The sequence below is a fragment of the Vicugna pacos genome, chromosome 34 (assembly GCF_048564905.1).
Source record: "Vicugna pacos chromosome 34, VicPac4, whole genome shotgun sequence".
Taxonomy (NCBI): domain Eukaryota; kingdom Metazoa; phylum Chordata; class Mammalia; order Artiodactyla; family Camelidae; genus Vicugna; species Vicugna pacos.
In genome coordinates, this window is record NC_133020.1 from 19,305,182 (window position 1) to 19,323,670 (window position 18,489).

An 18,489-nucleotide genomic window follows, 5' to 3' on the forward strand; every position below is an offset into this window, starting at 1 on the left:
CACACATATACATATTCATTTGCATAGTCTGCCTTTTTTACAGATGAGGAAACAGAGGCTTGGAGAGGTAACAGATTTGTTCATCTATTTTATGTATAGTAGTTTGTTGGGGGGATGGTAACAACTCCGGGGCAGAGCATGTGCTTAGCATGCATCTCCATTACCTCCATTGAAAAAAGAAAAAAAATATTTTATAGATAGTAGTTTGTACCTGCACATCCCAAATTCCTAATTTATCCCCTCCGTCTTCCCCTTTGGTCTCCATAAGTTTGTTTTCTAGGTCTGTGAGCCTGTTTCTGTTTTGTAAATAAGTTCATTTGTGGCATTGTCTTTAGATTGCACATATAAGAGTCAGTAGCTTGTAATAACCTATAATGAAAAGAATATATATGTAGAACTGACTCATTTTGCTGGACACCGGAAACTAACACATTGTTGTGAATCAACTTGGCTTCAGTAAAAAAATAAAAGGTTCTTGCTCATACAGCTGGTTGGGGATGGAACCATGAGCAGAACTCAGGTCTTGCTGACTCCAGAGCTGTCCCCCTGCCTGTTAACTCCTCGCTCCACCAACTTAGTTACTCAGGCACCTTGCAGGTGCTATGACATTTAAAGCCTCTGGATTTTTTACAGGGTGTTCCTTCTGGTTAGCGTGATGCCCACATGTCCTATTCATGCTCCACAGTCAAGCATTCCATCCTCTGTGAAATCCTCCCAGAGCTCCTTCAACAGCTCGAGGTGGTGTCCCCTCCTCTGGTTAACACTGTCCCCTTCATCCCTCTGTGACTGCCTTGACTTTATCGCACAGTCATCACAGGTCCACCTGTCCGCCTGCTTTGGGGATCTGTGAGCATTTGAGGGTAGGGACCAGGTTTTATTTGTCCTTGGAACCCTAACCCTAGGCAGTACTTGAGCAGGATGTGTTGAAGTTTCCCAAGAGCTAAATGCTTTCCATAGACTGTCTTACTGAATTTTCCCCATAGTCTCATAAGATATCATGGTCTCCTTTTTATAGATGAGGAAACTGACGCTGGGGGAGCAGCAGCAGCTGCAGAATTTGAATCATTTTAATTCATATTTGTAGGGGTCCCAGGAGAGCCCTCCTGAAGCTGGCTTTCACTATCCATTGTTCTCACTTGACACGCTGTGTGTGTGTGTGTGTGGCCGCGCTGCCGTGAGAACTGAAGCCCTCCCTCGAAGCCACTTCCAGAGGGATTAGTCTTGTGCCCAAGATCATGTGGCTGGAGAGTAACAAACTCAGGACTTGAACCCTGGATGATGGCCAGAGGAGGCCCCCAGAGATGGCTGCCAGGGGCCTTCAGTTAGAAGTCATCAACTGGAGAAAACTCTACTTTGAAAAGACACATGCCCCAGTGTTCATAGCAGCACTATTTACAGTAGCCAAGACATAGAAGCAACCTAAATGTCCATCCACAGATGACTGGATAAAGAAGTTGTGGTATATATATACAATGGAATACTACTCAGCCATAAAAAAGATTGAAATAATGCCATTTGCAGCAACATGGATGGACCTAGAGATGATCATACTAAGTGAAATAAGTCAGACAGAGAAAGACAAATATCATATCTAAAAAAAAGTGTTACAAATTCTATTTACAGACTAAAACAGACTTACAGACATAGAAAACAAACTATGGTTACCAAAGGGGAAAGAGGAGGGAGGGATAAATTAGGAGTTTGGGATTAACAGTTACACATTACTGTATATGAAATAGGTAAACAACAAGGACCTGCTGTGCAGCACAAGGAACTATGTTCAATTTCTTGTAATAACATATAATGAAAAAGAATCTGAAAAGGAAAAATAGGTACGTATGCTTCTGTGTAACTGAATTGCTTTGCTGGACTTCTGAACGCAAATCAACTACACTTCAATAAAAAAATTAAATAAAGGAGTCACTAGGTAATGAAGCATTAATGTGGAGCTTACAAAAAACCCAAAGGACTCCAATTTTTTTCTAGTTTCTAAGTTAATAGGGGAAATAAGTCATTAAAATGTACATAATGACACATACAAAAAGGACACACCAGCAGGTGCAAAAAATAGCAACTGGGCAGAAATACGTGTGTGGAGCTGAGCTGCTGCAGGGCGAGGTTGCTGGGAAGTGGGCTGGTTTCTGGGTAAAAGGGCACATGACTCAAAGTTCTAATGAGGAGGAGGAGGCGATGTGCTGTCCCGTCAAGGCGCCCCGACCTACCCTGTGGTTCGAGCTCCCTCATCTGCGTAGACGGGGGTTACAGTCAGTGGTTCCAAGTCCCCATCCAGCATCGCTACTTTATGACTCTGGTTTTGTTTTCCAAGTGGAGAAAATCCTGAACACACCCAGCACTCAAGACTTTCTTTGATACCCGTGATTTTAAGAAGACTTCTCGGAGCACAGCCGCTCAGACCTCTCCACGGGGACCATCTATTCTGAGACCCGTTTATGGCCAGGTCTCATCAGGAATCAGCCCCACCCACCCCCATCCCTGTCCAAGGGACGGATGGGTTTTAATATTCAATAGATTCCGGAAAGTTAACTGCAAGAAAAGGAAAAAAATTATCAATTTCTCCAAAGCCAAACAGGGTGGGTTTGAGATGCTTGATGATTGTGTGTGATGGGGGCCCAGTCTTCCCTACGACAGTGTGGGAGCTTTCGTCTGACAGATGGTAAGTGATGGAGAGGAGGCTGCTCGTGTGCCACAGGCAGGTGAGTCGGCCCTTCTCAGGGAAGCATGGAGCACTTAACCCCGGGGCTGTTTTCTTGTTCTTGCGTGGAATCAAGAGCTGAATGTTGCACAGGGTGCTGGGGAGTCCGGGTGCTTCCCAGGAGCCATCCCCCTCCCTTTGAAGGATAAGAGGGAGATGAATTTGATGATGCTGGTTCCAAGCCCAAGGGCCACGGCCGCATCGGGATGAAAGCTACCAGCACTGGGGTGTCCAGGGGAGGCCAGCTGCCCCAGAAACCCATGGAGCTGCCAAGCACCTCCCATCCAAGGATCCCAACAGCATATGGGGGTGGGAAGGCACAGAGGAAGTGGGGAGGGGTGGCATGGAGGATGGTGGGGAAAAGCCACTGGTGAGAGTGAGCTGTGCCAAGGCTCTGGGCTCTGTGACCTTCTGGGGGCCACTGGGCGCTTCTCTGGAGACCTTTGGAGGAGGGAAGAGGTGGACGGTCAGGTGGGAGGTGGTACCCCAAACACTGCCCTACAGAATGGCTGAGGTAACAAGAATCCTCATGGTCTGGGAAACAGTTCTAAACATTCATTTGACAAATCGTTTGTTTGCGCCTGGTGGAGATGGTTCACAAAGAATGTCAACTTTCTATATTTGGTTCTGGATGAAAAATAAAGTTTTGGGTAGGAGATTTGGATCCCATCTGTACAAGCGCGTTGCAGGAGGTTCCACGATGAGGGGAGCCTCTGGTCCGTGGTCTCTCCCTTAAGCCTTCACTCCTGTCCGACCCCTTCGGAGTAATGGGACATGGGAGGAGACGGGGGCAGGGAGAGGAGCCGTGCGGGCTCACGGCGATCTCTGGACTTGCCCGCTCTCCTCTCCTGGGTCCCTTGAGCGGCCTGGGAATCCGTAACTCCGTCGTCCTGTCCGTGTGGCATCAGGGTGACCTTTCCCAAAGAGGCAGCCTGGCAGTTTCTCCCAGCCAGGGCTCTAAGCAGTCTCCTCCTTCTGGGTCTGGAGCCTCCCACCGCCGGTCAAGCTGATTCATCCCATCCCTGCTTGGTCTCATGGTTCCCTGAGATCCAGTGTCACCTCCTCACTCGGCAGTGGCCTCCCTTAGCTTGAGGGAGAGGTGGTCCACTGAGGACGGTCTGATTCAGAGTGTGGACAAGGAAGCTCTGCTCTTCCAGCAGTGGGCGAAGTCGGCTGGCCCTTCTCCTCCTCCCTCAGCATAGGATTTGCCAGGAGTATCTCCTGAGTTTGGGGAGAGGGGAGATGGGGGTGAGAGAGACAGAAAACAAAGGTCCCGGCCTCCATGCTCCCCACAGTCCAGCTGGACACGGACGTGTCAAAAACTAACAGCACCACTGACGGATAAACAGGGCCCCTGGAATACAGAGGACGGGGAGACCTGGTCCCCTCCCAGCAGGTGGGTGCCGGGCCGGGAAGCCGAGAGGAGGGATTTGACTCGGAATTTGGGGGACAGCGGGGTTTGGGAAGGAGAGATGGGAGTGGCACTCCAGGGGCAGAAGGATGCCGAGAAACGTGGTGTGTGGCAAATACTAAATGTGCCTGAGTGGTTGATGTTTGGGGAGGTGGGTGATTAAGGATTAAAGTGAGAGTGGAAGTCAGTATGGGAGATACGGGGGGCTCTGCAGAAATTCCGGAGGACCCTAATTCTACTCTCCAGATTTGTTCCCCTCTTCTTGAGCTGCTTCATTCCACAGCCATCTTCCCCGTACAGTCACCTAAAACCTGGGAATCCGAGTTTGAACAGAAGCTCTCAGTGAGGGCTGGGTAAGGGGTGCATTCCTTAAATATGTGTCAGAAAAAGCCTTGGTCGCCCCCAATAGCTCTAAACTCACGGCCTGTCCTGAAGAGGGGGCGGGGTAGTTCTTGCTGTGATTCTTCTCCAAGACTGTGGCCACGCCCAGGTACGTGGGCTCCCCAGGGTCAAGGAAGAGCCCGCTGTTTTAGCAGGGAGCCGGGGCACACGGGGTTCCCGCAGAACAGACAGCGCCTTGGGTTCAAGAAAATAGGCTCTTTGAGAAGGAGCACCCGAGACCCAGGGCAGGAGTCCGCCACCCACCTCCCTGGCTCAGCCCAGCTCTGTGCTGCTTCCCAGCCCCCGCTCCTACTGCAAACCAGACTTACACTCACTGCCACCCTCCTCTGCTCCTGCCCACTCCTGGGGTCAGCACAGGGCTTGTCTCTGCCTCGGAAATGCCAGAGCCACCTCTCCATCAGTCCCCATCTCTCCCGGCCAAACCCGACTTCCAGGAAGCTTTCTGGACTGATCCCCGGAGACCTAACCAGTCTGTTTCTCGGCGCCTGCTCAGAACTCACACTTTTTGGCCTCCCTTTACCTGATGTCCCCTCTGAGGGCCTCATTCCTGAGCTATGTTACTAGTGAGAGGGCTAAGAGGGGCCCACCGAAAGCAAAGGTCTCCGCCTGGGGCAGCGGCACACCCGGTGCCGGGGTGAGGGAGGAAATAATAACCTTCTATCAATCAAGAAAAACAAACCATAGTCTAGCAAGGGCTTGCGCGTAACAATGTATCAGTGCTGGTTCATAAATCGGGAGAACTTGCGATTCTCATTTGCCCTGCTCACGGAGACGTTAATTAATAATAGGGGACACCGGGCGTGGGTATATGGGGACTCCCGGAACCATGTTGACCCATTCCCTGTAAATCGAAACTTTTTCTAAAATCAAAAGTCGATTTGAAAATACCATTCTGTTCACAGTCTCCATTTTGCGGTTGTAAAGTGATGTACACAACATTGTTATAAAAGTACCACACAGTGACTTCAGCTTCTGACAGCAGGACCCAGATCAGACGGAGGTGTCTGGAGGCCCAGGCTGCCACGAGGTCTCTGCTCCGCCAGGCTGTCCGGAGACCCAGGCTGCTCCTCCCTGCCTCCCGCCTTTGCTAGATCGTATCCTTCTGCGTGGAGTCCAGGATGGTTTGCTACCAGGTCCGTGCTCCGGCGGGAGGGGCTGCCTGGGGGAGTGGGGAAGAAGGGGCAGGTTCCAGAACTTACACATCACCTCCCCTCCAGTTCCACTGGCCAGCACTTAACCCAAATGGCCAACCCTAGCTTCTCGGGCATGGGAAATACACTCTTCCTTTTGGATGGCTCTGTGTCCAGCTAAAATTTCTGAATTTCAATCCTGTAGGACAGTGGGAGGTGGTTAATGGAAGGCCACGAGCATTCTTTGCCACAGTGGATGATCTTATTTAGTTAATGACTTGGCAGTAGGTAGACGTGCACACACTGAGGATACTGCTCCATTTTTAAAACTGCCTGGGGTGCACAGTCAGGAACATTCTGGCCAGCTGTGTAAGATGCTCACAAGGTCACAGGCTGTGTTTCTGGTCCCAGCTTCTGGGACCCTGATCCGTGACGTCGCTCCAAGGTCCAGTAGGGTCTGATGAACAAGTGAGAGTTTCTGCTGGTCCGATCCAGACCCCGAAGCCTCCTCTCCTTTGGGTCGGTTTCCCAGCTGCTGCTCCCTTGGGAGGCCGAGGGAGTAAGGAGGAGGGGTGAGGAGGGACAAGGACAGTATCGGACAGAGGTGGGCAGACAGAAGGAAACGATGCCGGACAAAGAAGGAGAGAGATTAGGAGAGAGCGGCCAGACGTTGGGCCTGGAGCCCAGGAGCACAGGCTGCAGAGTGGAGCGAGGCCAAGCAGAGGGGAGGCCCACCGAGTGAGGGGGCCCAAGGGGAAACGGACAGTTATCTGGGGGCCGGTGAGGTCACTTACCCTCCGGAGGTAACACGTCCTGCTTTGCCAAGGTCGTTCTGCCCTGGACGTCATCTGAGAGGGGAGGGGCTATTTGTAGGTGGGAGGAGGAGGTGGTCACTTCAGCTTCCCCCAGGCCCACCCTCTGCTCACACGTGGGACAGACCGCTGGCCACCCGGCCTTTATTTGTGCAGGTAAATTTCCTCCTGGGTCTGGGTTCTTGTTTCCAGGAGACCATAGATGCCCCCAAATGCTTCTCCGCCGCCCCAGCTTAGAAGAACAGAAGTTCAAGCCAAGTGCCAGAGAGAACGTCCGCCCGGGGTGCTGTGGAGGGCACCCCCGAGGATGTGACAGTCTCGAAGGACAGGAAGAGAAACCTGAGCGCGCAGAGATGCGCAGAGAAGTAAGGACGCCAAGGGGAGGGAACCCTGTGATGGGAGGCGGGAAGCACAGGGGACGCCGGGCGCCAAAGGGGCTTGGAGGAAGGAAGGAGGAGGAGGGGGAGGGCCGGGAGCAGGGCTGCTCCCTGTGCTGGAAACAAGAAAGCAACAAAGTGATTTCTCTCAAGTCACCGCCGATAAACACAGCTCTGCGTTTCACGTTCTGTCTACAGAAGATAGGTCGGGACCAGGTGTCAGGGCTCCTAGTCTGACAACGGGCAGCGTTCTGTGAAGCTGCTGCCCCAGAGGCTCTGGGCGTGTGGCTTCCCTACCTGCAGGGGGCGCTTCTTTCTCACCCCGAGGGCCAAAGCTCCCCAAGTCGTGGACCCTGGGGTCGCCCGGCCACCATGCAACAGTTGTCAGACAGGCAACCGGTCCTGCCACTCGTTAGTCAGCTGACAAGTAGCCATCCCGCCCCCTCTTCCCACTGCTTTCTGCCCCCAGCAACTGTCACGGATTTCTGCACACATTTCCTTCCACTTACTGAGTAATTTTTCTTGACCCTGGCATTCCGTGAACTTGCACAACTTAGAGGTTCTGACTCCCTCCCGCCCCTGACGGTGCTCTCCCTCTGCCTCCTTCCTCTTCTTTCCCTCTCTCATCCTTAACCACTGGCCTCCCACATCACTTTTACCCCTGCCCACGCCCTTGACCTTTACACTCTCATGGCTTTATTGTCGTCTCTGTCGTGTAACTATTTATCTGCACAGATGGTGTATTGGTTGAAATGCTTGGCGCAGCAAGCACCTCTCGAGACCCTGACTCAAAGGGCTGAAGTAAGGAGGATGTCTATCAACACGCGGTGACAAGTCCTGAGATCATTTCTGGAGGTGGGTAATTTGATGGCTCAGTATCATCGGAAACCCAGATTCCTTCTCTCTTTTTAAAAATTTTTAAAATATTTCTTTATTTTTCCCTTCTAGTTTTGTTGAGATATAATCAACATACAGCACTGTATGTGCCTTTGGTGGGGGCAAGGTAGGGGAGGTAGTTAGGATTTATTTATTTATTTTGATGGAGTACTAGGGATCGAACCCTGGACCTTGTGCTTTCTAGGCGCGCACTCCACCGTTGAGCTGAATCCTCCCCTTCCTTCCCTCTTTCTGTTCTACCATCCTTAGCAGGTTGATTTTTGCCCTCAGGCTTTTCGCCTCATGGTCACAAAGTGGCTGCAGCCGCTTAGGTCCATGCCTCCTAGTGGAGTCTCATTTAGAGGCAGACAAACGGAAGAGTCAATTTTCTCTCTTTTTGAGGAAAGAGATGAATTCTAGAATTTTCTAGAATCCTCTTTGCAGACATCCCCTTTCATGTCATCGTCCAGAATTCAATTACATTCCCAGTCTTCAGTGCAGATAAGGGGGATGGAATTACCTATGACTGCACTGGGCTAACCCAGATTCACCCACAGTGCTGGAGTCCAGTGTCTTCTGCAAATGTGACCACTCCACGTGTGAACCAAACTGTGAATTAGTGAGGACTTGTCATCGAAACCAACCTAGCCTCCCAAAGCCTCACCCCCTTTTTACACCTCTCCTGCTTTTCCTGGGACCCTTTTCTCATTGATAGAGCTGCAGGGGCCGATCTTTCATGTTTCTGCTGAAAGCCGCATTCTCAACAGAGCTGGGCTAGAGTCAGGAGTCCTGAGTTCCTGTCCGAGTGTAACCAGTTTGCTATATGGGCTTAAGCAAGCCACGCTAATTCTCTGGATCTTCAGCTACAATGTTTTCCAAGGTTTCCATAAGTTCTAATCTTCTAAGAACTGTCCCAAAGGAAAGATTTAATATATATACTTTAGGAAACATTTTATGTTAATCATTCACTTGTTACCATGAAGTTAGCTCCACGTGTCTTACCAGAGCAATTAGGCAAGAAGAAGAAATAAGAGACACCCATATTGGACAGGAAGAGGGAAAAATGAGTTTAGTTCATAGATGACATGATATTATATGAAGCAAATACTAAACATTCCACACACACACACAAATGTTAAAGGTAACAAAAAAATTCGACAAAACCAACAAACCAAACCACTTATACTTCTGTATGCTGAACCATCTGAGGAGGAAATTAAGGAAGCAATTCCATTTGCCATAGAATCAAAAAGAATAAAATACTAAGGAACAGATTTAATCAAGAGGTGAGAGACTGGTATACGAAAAACTATAAAGCATTGCTGAAAGAAGTTAGGGAAGATATGAATAAATGGAAAGACAATGTGTGTTCATGGATTGGAAATGTTACTATTGTTGATAATTCTACTCAAGTGATCTAGAGATTTAGTACAATTCCTATTAAAACCTCAATGTGACCACTCCACGTGTGAACCAAACTGTGAATTAGTGAGGATTTTTGGTAGAAATAGGAAAAAAATCCTAAAATTCATAGGGAATCTCAAGGGACCCTGAATAGCTATGACAATCTTGAGAAAGAAGAATAAAGTTGAAGGACTTTCATTTCCTGGCTTCAAAACTTCCTACAAAGCTATAGTAATCAAAAGAGTGTGGTGCTGGCATAAAGACAGACATATAGACCAACGGAGCAGGTAGAGAGCCAGACACAAGTCTTCAAATGTATGGGCCGACAGCTTTTGACAAAGGCGCCAAGACCACTCAGTGGGCAAAGGACAGTCTTTTCCACAAACGGTGCTGGGAAAACTGGATCTCCACATGCAGAAGAATGAAGGTTTCCAAGTTCCCCTCTATAAAATGGGAATTACTAAGACTGCCTCCCTCACAGCCCTAAAGGGCAAGGGAGACTTCAATGAGATAATGGGAGTGAAAGCCTTTGAGCACCTCATTCCAAAGTTATCAGAGCATCTTTTGCCTTGGGCTCCTGAAACCTCTTAAAAGCACCACCACATTTTCATCATATAAAAATTGCCCAAGAAAGATCTCCTCATTACCAGGACTTGGTGGGAACCTGGCACCCATCCTCACAATCCCCTGTGATCACAGAGCCTAGCTGGTCCAAAGAGACCACAAAGGGTATCATTCTGCTGGTTTATCTGGAGAGCAGTGGGGGACACAAGGCGGAAGCACCGGAGTGCCTTGCTTATCTCCACCGCTGGGGCCCAGGCGGTGGTTCGCAAGAGTGGTCCTCAGCTCCCTGGTCTCCTGGCTGTGGTTACTCTGTTTGCCAAGGTTAACTTTAATCTGACTCTACTTCCTACTGCAGGCCGACCAAGAGAATTTTGCCCAGTGTTCAAATTCATGTGACTCATGTGCTTTGTGGGCAGAGCGTGTCCAAGGACTTGTGGGAACAGGGGAGGCAGGAGAAGACGAAGCCTGTTAAGCAGGAAGGGACCTCCCTTCGCCTCCTCACTGACAGGTGAGGCAGACGCGGTGAGCAGGCGCCCGGCTAGGGCGGATGCAGTTCCCCTGATTAAAGCATCCTTCCGAGGTGCAGCGTGAGGTGGAAAGAACTGCGCTTTAGAGCTGTTGGGTTGGGCTCTGCCACGTCCTGTCTGATCTTGGGCAGGTGACCTGACACCCGAGAGCCCTGCTTTTCTCAGCTATAAACTGGAGATAATAACCCCCACCCTGCAGGGTTGCTGTGATTAGAGAGAATGTATGAGGAGGGGCTGGCTCGTAATGGACGCTCAGCACGCGATTATTATTACAGTCATTAGATTCTCTGCTATAAATTCAGCAGGGGGCTTTTGCACATGTACTGTTCATTCATCTGGTCAAATATCTCTTCACCCATAAAACATTTAGGAACTCAGGATTGTGTCAGGTTCGATGGAAGGTCCTACCAAGAAACAGAAAGTTGAATCCCTGAGTTCAAGAAACCTGGGCTTGAATTGAAAACAGAGACCCGAGAAGAGCTGAATCATAAATGGAAACACCACCCTTTCTTGGCAGTGTTGGGAGCGTTTGGTGGGCTAGGGCTGCAGATTCAGCCTCTGGTCCAAGGCAGGCTCAGCCAAGGGTAGCAGGCGGGGGCTGCGTCCCACCTGGGGACAGTCTGCCAAGAGGCTCCGAAGCGTGAGCTTCGGCTCTCCTCCCTTAGGGTGGCTTCTTCCAAGGCTCTGTAACTTTGTTCTTCTCTCCTAGAGAGAATCCCTCCGGTTGCAGGAGCTTCAAGGTCCGCGCACCTTGCACTGTCCTCACAGGGGACTGGAATAGAAGCCTGCAAGCTCACGTCTCGTATCTCGCGCTCTCAGAGAGTCAGGAGTACGCAGGTGAGTTACAGACTCAGGACACCTTGGATCCAAAAGGAAGGTGCTGATCAAAGCAGGTCTCGCCGTGGAGAATCTACAAATTGGAAGCTGTGTGGACTGACAGAAAAGATGCAGGGGGCAGGTGGTGAGGGATACGAGGGTGGGAAGTTTGCTTTAAGCAAAATACTCGTCTAATGTTCACTCTGCATGTTCAGAAATAACAGATAACATATAACTGGGGCATCGGCGTAGGGAGCCACACCCGTCTGGGTTCTGCTTCCTTGCGCACCGTGGTTTAGGACGGGTCAACCAGCATCTCAGAATCCCAGTTCCATTTGCAAATGGCAATGGTAATGCCCACTGCATGAAGTGAGGTGGGGGGCTTCTGTGAAAGTGCCTTACAGCGGTGAAGCCTCTGCTCGTCCACATTGGTTCCAGTCCATCGTATTCAGACTGCAGGAAAGATTTTCTTGTTCACCAACGTGACAATAGGGGAAAACAGACCAACCCGGAACTCCCTGAGTAGAAGCCCTGGCTTATTACGTAAGTTTGAACGATCCACTTCTCGGAGCCTCAGTTTCTTCCCTTAAAGCTTTGCCAAGCTTTGCCCTCGGTGCAGTTTCGAAACACCAGGGAAATAATGTTTCAATCAGTCTGATCTTTCAGTTCCTTGGGAGGAGGTAAATTGAAAACAGTCCAATTCACTCTCCTCACTCTGCCCTTTGCTACAATGTGGAAAGGAGAGTTTCTCAGACGTTGAGTAGCAGGCAAGAGCCCCGCGTGGGCTGGACGGGGACGAGGACGGTGACTGGAGATGGAGTTGTGCGGTGGCGGGCGTGTAGAAATGTCGTCCGTCGCCTTTGATTGAATGCAGTGTCCGCGAGCTTTTGACATCAGTCTCACGCTTGGTGTTAGGGTTGACACTCTACTGTCAGGTAAAATGGGGCTCAGAATATTTGAGCAGCTTTTCAGGGGTCCCACCTCTAGGAAATGGAGCAGCTGAACTTCAAACCCCGGTCGGTGCTGGAGCCTGCTTTGCTGGTGTCCATGGTGGATTTTCAGCTCTTTTGTGTCCAGGACTGGGAGGGCTGCATCCATCTTCTGCGGGAAGTCAAGAGGGTCCAGGTGGGACCGCACGTGGGGAGCCTGTCGCAGACTCCAGCACGTGGTGGAATTACTGGCCATTATCTCCACACCAGGGAGAGCGTCGCCACCCAGCTTTTACGAAGAGGGAGTCGGCTTCAGTTTCTGATGGTTTCTGTCCCCCTCGCATTTCTATGTGGGCTTCCAAAAGAAAAGGCTCTGTCTTCCCTATATGTTACAGCTCTTTCTGTTCACCCGTCTCTTCAAGGATCTAAAGGAGGCCACTGTGGGGGCTGCATGTCACCAAACGAACTTGGGCTCCAATCTCCATGACACCAACGACTGGTTTCAAAAGCAACGACAACAGGCAATTTTGAAGCCGATTCCTCCTGTGATGCTTGACAGCCTTCAGACAGCGACCGAGGAAGCGACAGGACCATCTTCTCCTCCGCATCACAGAGATGGGAGGACCAGCCCCTGCCCCTCCCTCAAGGCAGCATCTTCCCCATCCCGAGCTCACCCCGGCTGGTTCCCGGAGCCCCACTATTAGGTGAGTAATAAGAGCAGGATATAAGCCCGCCCTTCAGGCCAATCCCAGAGAGAAATAACATGTCCAAACACCCTGTTGTTATTATTACCAATGATAATAAGAGGAATAATGAGCAGGAACTGCTTTTATTAAAGAAATCAGGGAAGCGCACGTGACGGCATGGCCCCGGGGGCCCGGCCGGGGCCGCGCGCCCGGCGGTGTTGCAGCATGTGCCGGCCCGGCGGCGGGGAGCTCCCCCGCAGCGGCGCGGCCCTCCGCAGCAGGTCCGGACTCACCTTATAAATACATAATAGCGTAAACGGACTTTCTGTTTATCAGCTGCGTTGTAAGTGTGGGTTGTCCTCCTATAAACCTGCCTCTTTAAAAGGTGCGCTTTGGAAATAACACCGTAATTGTAGCCAGTTAAAGCCCAAGGTATTTAACCTTCATCTGTGGCTATTTTCCCCTCAGTTTTGGAATTCACAGGGACATCTTAGGCTTCCTTAGCCCTAGAACCTTCTCCAAGGCCAAGTGCAGCGCTCTGAACATACCAAAGTCACAATGAAAGTGCTTTTTGAGTGAGTGGATTGTGACAGAGGTCTTAGAGGTGATCTCCATCATTCCCCTGCTTCCCGGGGGCGGAAACTGTCCTAAAAGGGTAGTGATGGCGATGAAGAGGACCCAGAGCTTACGAGCAAAACACGTCCAGCTTCAACATGCAGTGTCTATTTGAGTGAGACGCACCCCTTGGTGCCCTGAGTGTAGCTGACGCCTGGAATAGGTCGTGTTTTTCACACCTCCTCCCCCTTTTCCTCAAAATTATTTTCCATCATAATTGTGCAGCAGCCATGATTTTCTTGATTTGTTCTTGATTTGTTCTTTAGTTTTTAAATACCAATTCTAAAAGATAAACAATGATATTAAAGATATTGTCAAAATTCAGTAAAGTGCTTCATGCACGAGCCAAGACAAACAGTTAACAAACAAAAGGTTAGATATTTTACAGTTCATAGTGTGTCCTACTGGTTTAGATTTTAAATACAAATGAAGTCCCTGGGTCCTTGCATCAAAGCACAGAATTGAAGTAACGTGAATTCTGTTTCTTTTCCTTTACAATCTCTGTGCTGTCACCGTCTCCAGTGTGTGTCTCTAACATCACCGGGCAATTCTCTGACTCCCTGATGGGTGTCCCACAGATTGAACTCAGTTCTGACGCTGCCTGCCTGGGGGCAGGGTCAGACCCCACAGGCCGAGGGGTCAGTCCCACAGGGCTGCCCCGGCCCCAGAGGCCGGCTGAAAGTCCAGGTCATAACCTGCGCTTCCCACTAGCTGGCTGTAGATCGAAGGCTCCTATGACCCACTCTTTGGGATCAATTAATTTGTCAGAGCTGCTCACAGAACTCAGGAAACCAGTTTCCTTACTAGATTGCTGGTTTACTACAGAAGACATTAAAGACACAAACGAACAACCAGATGAAGAGATTGTGTAGTGGGCGAGGCCTGGAAGGGTCCCAAACACAGGAGCTTCTGTCCCAGGGGAGTTTGGGGTGTACCAGCCTCCGGGGACATGAATGCATTCTGGTTCACCTGGGACCTTTTGGAGCCTCTTCCTTGTGCGTTTTTCTGAGGCACGACTGGCTAAGTCGTTGGCCCATCTCCCCCTGGTTTCCCAAAAGTCAGCTCACTGTCATCACGAGTTGTGGTGGAAAGGGGCTTGCTATGAACATTAGGACACCCATCTCACCTTTACGGCTCTTAAGCTGTTTCAGGAATGGAGGACGAAAGACCAAATGTTACAACAAAAGGCGCTCTTATCACTCAAGGAATTCCAGGCTTTGGAAGCTGTGATCCAGGCACCATGTGTGTTTAGTATGAGTTACAATTTCATGCCACTTTTTTCTAATCAACTGTTTTAATGCAAGAAGATATGATATCACGGCAGTTGAAGATGGGGACTGTCTGGAAGAGCAGATCGGTGACTGTGGACCGTCACTCCGTCAGGAAGACACTGTGGGAACACAGGCTTTTTCACTGAGCTTGCGAGGGTAGGGTAGGTGGGGGTGCAGGACAATGTAACTGGGGGTTCTGCACAGTAACTGCCATATGAAGTGCAATTTTTATTAAAGATACATAATAAAACTGTGCTAATTTGAAGTGTGTGTGTGGGTGTTCAGTTAAACTCAATAGTAGTCACAGAAACTACTTAGAACTCAAGCCAATGTAAGATTTGCTTTGAGAATGCAGACAGCATTTTATCACTGCCTTTGTTAGAACTGCAGGTGCGTGGTGATAATAAAAGGTTGACATCAGTTTCATTGTTTTAAAAAAACTACTACTTTTTGTTTGGGTTTATTTTTTGAGGGGGGAGGTAATTAGGTTTATTTATTTTAGTGGCAATGCTGGGCATGGAACCCAGGACCTTGTGCATGCTAAGTTCTCCCATTGAGCTCTACCCTCCCCCCTGGTTTCATCAATTAAAAAAATTCTGTACAGAAAATGCCCCCACCCACCCCCGCCCCACCCCTACCCCTGTCTCAGTGCGTGAGCAGGGATCGCTCCGAGAACTCATCCTAAAGGATCCGGGGAGGGCGAGCACCGTCTAGCCCCAAGCCTGTCCCGCAGAGACAGGGGTGGGCTTAGCTCAGCAGGACCCCTGCCCAGGGACTCATATCTGCATCCTTCAGGGTTGAGGCGGTGATAACAGAAAGAGCCACTGATTAAACACTCTGAGATTTTAGGGCATGGCTCATTTAGTGTAGGGGTCCTTACCAGCAAAGGATTACCCCAGAGTAACAGGAGTCAGTTTGCCCCTTCTTCCTGCAGAATGTCACGGGCTGAGGGACCTGCTGTCCCCAGCAGAGGATGGCGACTCAAGACCGAATAGCCGCAGAGCCCAGGTAGGAGCTGACCACGTGGTGACCCGGCAGGTATTCCCTGGGAAGCACTGTCCGCGTCCCGAATTATACTGGGTGAGTAAGATTTCTGTGGTCTTGCCTTCAACAAGAACTTTCACAGACGTTATCTTGTTTCAGTCTCCCAATATCCGTAAGATGCAAACCCTCACCCTCGGCCCTGTTTCGTAGCTTAGAAACTGAGATCCAGAGAGAATGCTCAGATCTCCCAGGCATGCAGAGCGGAGACTAGAGCCCTGTTCTTTTTAAGCTTTTGTTTTTCTGAGTGACTCTGGAGCAGGGCTGGCAAAGGAGAGACCATGAAGTGTGCGCTGAAGATTCTGGTCCCACACGGCTTGTAGATATGAAACTTCAGGTGCCAGAGCGAAAAACAAAGTCCTCTCTACCTTTTTAAAATTTTTCAAAATGGAGGTGGATCTTCCTAGAGTGAAATGTCCAAATCACAGGTGCACAGGAGGGGATTGCAAGCGTTTAACCCCGACCCAGAGCCTGACCGAAACCGCTTCCCGCAGCCCAGCACGCCCCGTCGCCCCTCCCACATGTACGCACCCTCCAGGGTGACCACTGGCCCTGATTCCATCACAGGAGATTCATTTAAAGATTTCTTTCTCCTTTTTTTTTTTTTTTGCATTTACAGGTCGCAACTTTTCAGGCTGAGATTTTTTCTGAAATTCATTTACTTTTGTGATTCACAGAGCAAAAGTGACACGCTCCATCTCAGAAACTTTGTCCCTGTCGTCCCCACCCCTGGAATGAGTTTCCCCGGGCAGCCGCCCCGCTGTGCCCCCTCACCTCCACCTCCACCTCCACCTCTGCCAGGTCTTCCCTCGGACACTTTCTCAGTGACGCCTCCTCTGAGTGGACTGGTTAAAACCACAGCCCTGATCCGAGACCAGGGCAGACGTCTCAGCTCTGGCTGGCCACACAGCCCCCTTTGTGACCTGTCTGTGATTTTTACTTCGTGGGCGCTCAGAAGAGTTTACTGTCCACTGGCCTCACGTTCCTGACGCTTTTCCCATATTTGTCATTTCTCAGGGGCTGGAGGCTCCGAGGTCAGCCTGGGAGCTGAAGAAACTCTCCATGTATTGATGCCGTGTGTAAACAAACAAACAGAACAAAGGAGGCAGTGGGTATTTGGATCGAAGGTTATCCCGTCTGCATGTGGATCTGACAATGGCTGCTGAAATGTCTTCCTTAGATGCAGTTCGATTTCAATGAAACGTAAAGATTTTTTTTTCATCTCTCGCATATAACAATTACTGCCTCGTAGAGAGAAATGAGGAATTTAGGATCAACAGATACACACTACTATACATAAAGTTGATAACAACAAGGACCTACTGCACAGCACAGGGAACTATATTCAATAACTTGCAATGGAATAATGGAAAAGAATCTGAAAAGGATCATATATATATATATACATATATGTATGTATAACTGAGTCACTTTATCTGTTGAATGAGTGAAGGGACAACTCACATGAGGAAGCGCAGTTATGGTAGGACAAACACCATCTCTGGCTAGAGTTACAAGGGGCCGCCCGGCCGCCTGCTGGCTGCATGGCCTTGGACAACCCCTGCAACTGCTTTGAACCTCAGTTTCTTCATCTGGAGGACAGGGTAACAGCTCCCTGAACCGCCACATCACGGGTGGTGAGGATCAGAGGAGGAATGAGGAAAGCGCGTCTGTGGAGTGACAGTGGTGGCGGCGAGGGCTGGGCTGTGCTTGACTGTGACATCAAAGCCCTTACCAGCCACGAATCATCTTAGAGTTTTGTCTGGAGCCCACGGTGCTTCCCGGCCTCTGTTCTCGCCGGCTGGGTAGCTCCCTCCCTTCTGTGTAAAGCAGGGCTGTCTTTATTTATCCGTGAAGCCTCAAGAGAGAAGCCCTGGCTCCTGCACACAATGAAAATCCCTTGTCCTCGCCTTGGCACCAAACAGCTGACAACATGCTTTCAGAGATGTTATCTCGTTCGCTGCTGGCAGCTCTGCCACGGAGGGGGTCAGGTTTGCTCTCCCGGCTGGAACCCCGCACCCACCCGCCTCTTTTCACAAGACTCGAGTCCGTTCTCAGCTGTGTCCTTCCAGGCTCAAAAGCCCTAAGGTTACATTTGTCTTCCCAGGGAAACCCTGCCTTGCCAGAGCGACAGGCGTATATTCCTCAGGAGGAAAGTTCTAATCCCCATCGCGTTTAGTCACTTGTCAGGCAGCCCCTCTCTCTGACCCACGTCCCTCTGGCTGTCATGGCAGCCCCTGCCCTCTGGTTCTGTCTGCAGATGCCCTGGGGAGCGGCGTGAACCAAGATGGTTATGTCGACTGACCCTTGCCGATTGTCAGATTAGGAAGGAGTCTTGGGGGCCAGCAACCCCATCTTCCTGTTTTACAGGTGGGGACCCCGAGGCCTGGCGTGACATGGCCCCTGAGCAGCAGACACAATTCAGACCCACCTCCTGAGCCCCAATTGGATGTTCAGGGCTCTGTGGTGCCCAGGACAAACGCCACCTACTCCCCACGTCACTAGAGTCAGTGGCTGAGGACAGGGCAAGATCTCAGCACCAATGGTATAGTGTAAATCAGAGCTGTTTTGCTGGGGAGCTGGGAGATGATCCCTCTGGATTCCTGCTGGTGTGGGGGGCTTCCAAATGAGGAAACAGAGTCAGGAAGCCAAGTGAAGCAGGAGCTATGGGCTGGCATAGCTGGGGCTGAGCCGCCTGCTTCCCAGGGGTGCAGGATGACGCAGTGGGGAAGGTGGACCCTGGAGTCAGGCGGCTCCTATTCAAAGCTCGGTTCTCTCACCTACAAACTGTAGGGCCCCATCTGGGCCTCAGTGATTCCATCTGTGAAATAGGCACAACACTCATGGGGCATTTGGGGGGATTAGATACAGTTCTGTGCCATGCCTGGGCTCTGCTCTCCTCTAAAACTTGGCTT

General features: G+C 50.3%; 2 long non-coding RNA genes across 4 annotated transcripts; one reads left to right on the forward strand and one right to left on the reverse strand.

Annotated features, from left to right (window-relative positions):
• Positions 1–3,364: 3,364 nt before the first annotated feature.
• LOC140691254 (uncharacterized) lies at positions 3,365–6,827 on the reverse strand. Its single transcript, XR_012066830.1, has 3 exons — positions 6,451–6,827; positions 4,546–4,700; positions 3,365–3,934 (listed from the first exon to the last, which is right to left on the reverse strand). It is a non-coding gene; the product is annotated as an uncharacterized lncRNA (long non-coding RNA).
• Positions 6,828–9,531: 2,704 nt separating this feature from the next.
• Positions 9,532–14,798, forward strand: LOC140691253 (uncharacterized). 3 transcript variants are annotated; one of them, XR_012066827.1, is made up of 4 exons: positions 9,532–10,197; positions 10,926–11,053; positions 12,384–12,665; positions 14,405–14,798. It is a non-coding gene; the product is annotated as an uncharacterized lncRNA (long non-coding RNA). The 3 variants fall into 3 exon arrangements; XR_012066829.1 differs by lacking the exon at positions 9,532–10,197 and adding an exon at positions 10,271–10,347; XR_012066828.1 differs by lacking the exons at positions 9,532–10,197; positions 10,926–11,053 and adding an exon at positions 11,067–11,575.
• Positions 14,799–18,489: the final 3,691 nt, after the last annotated feature.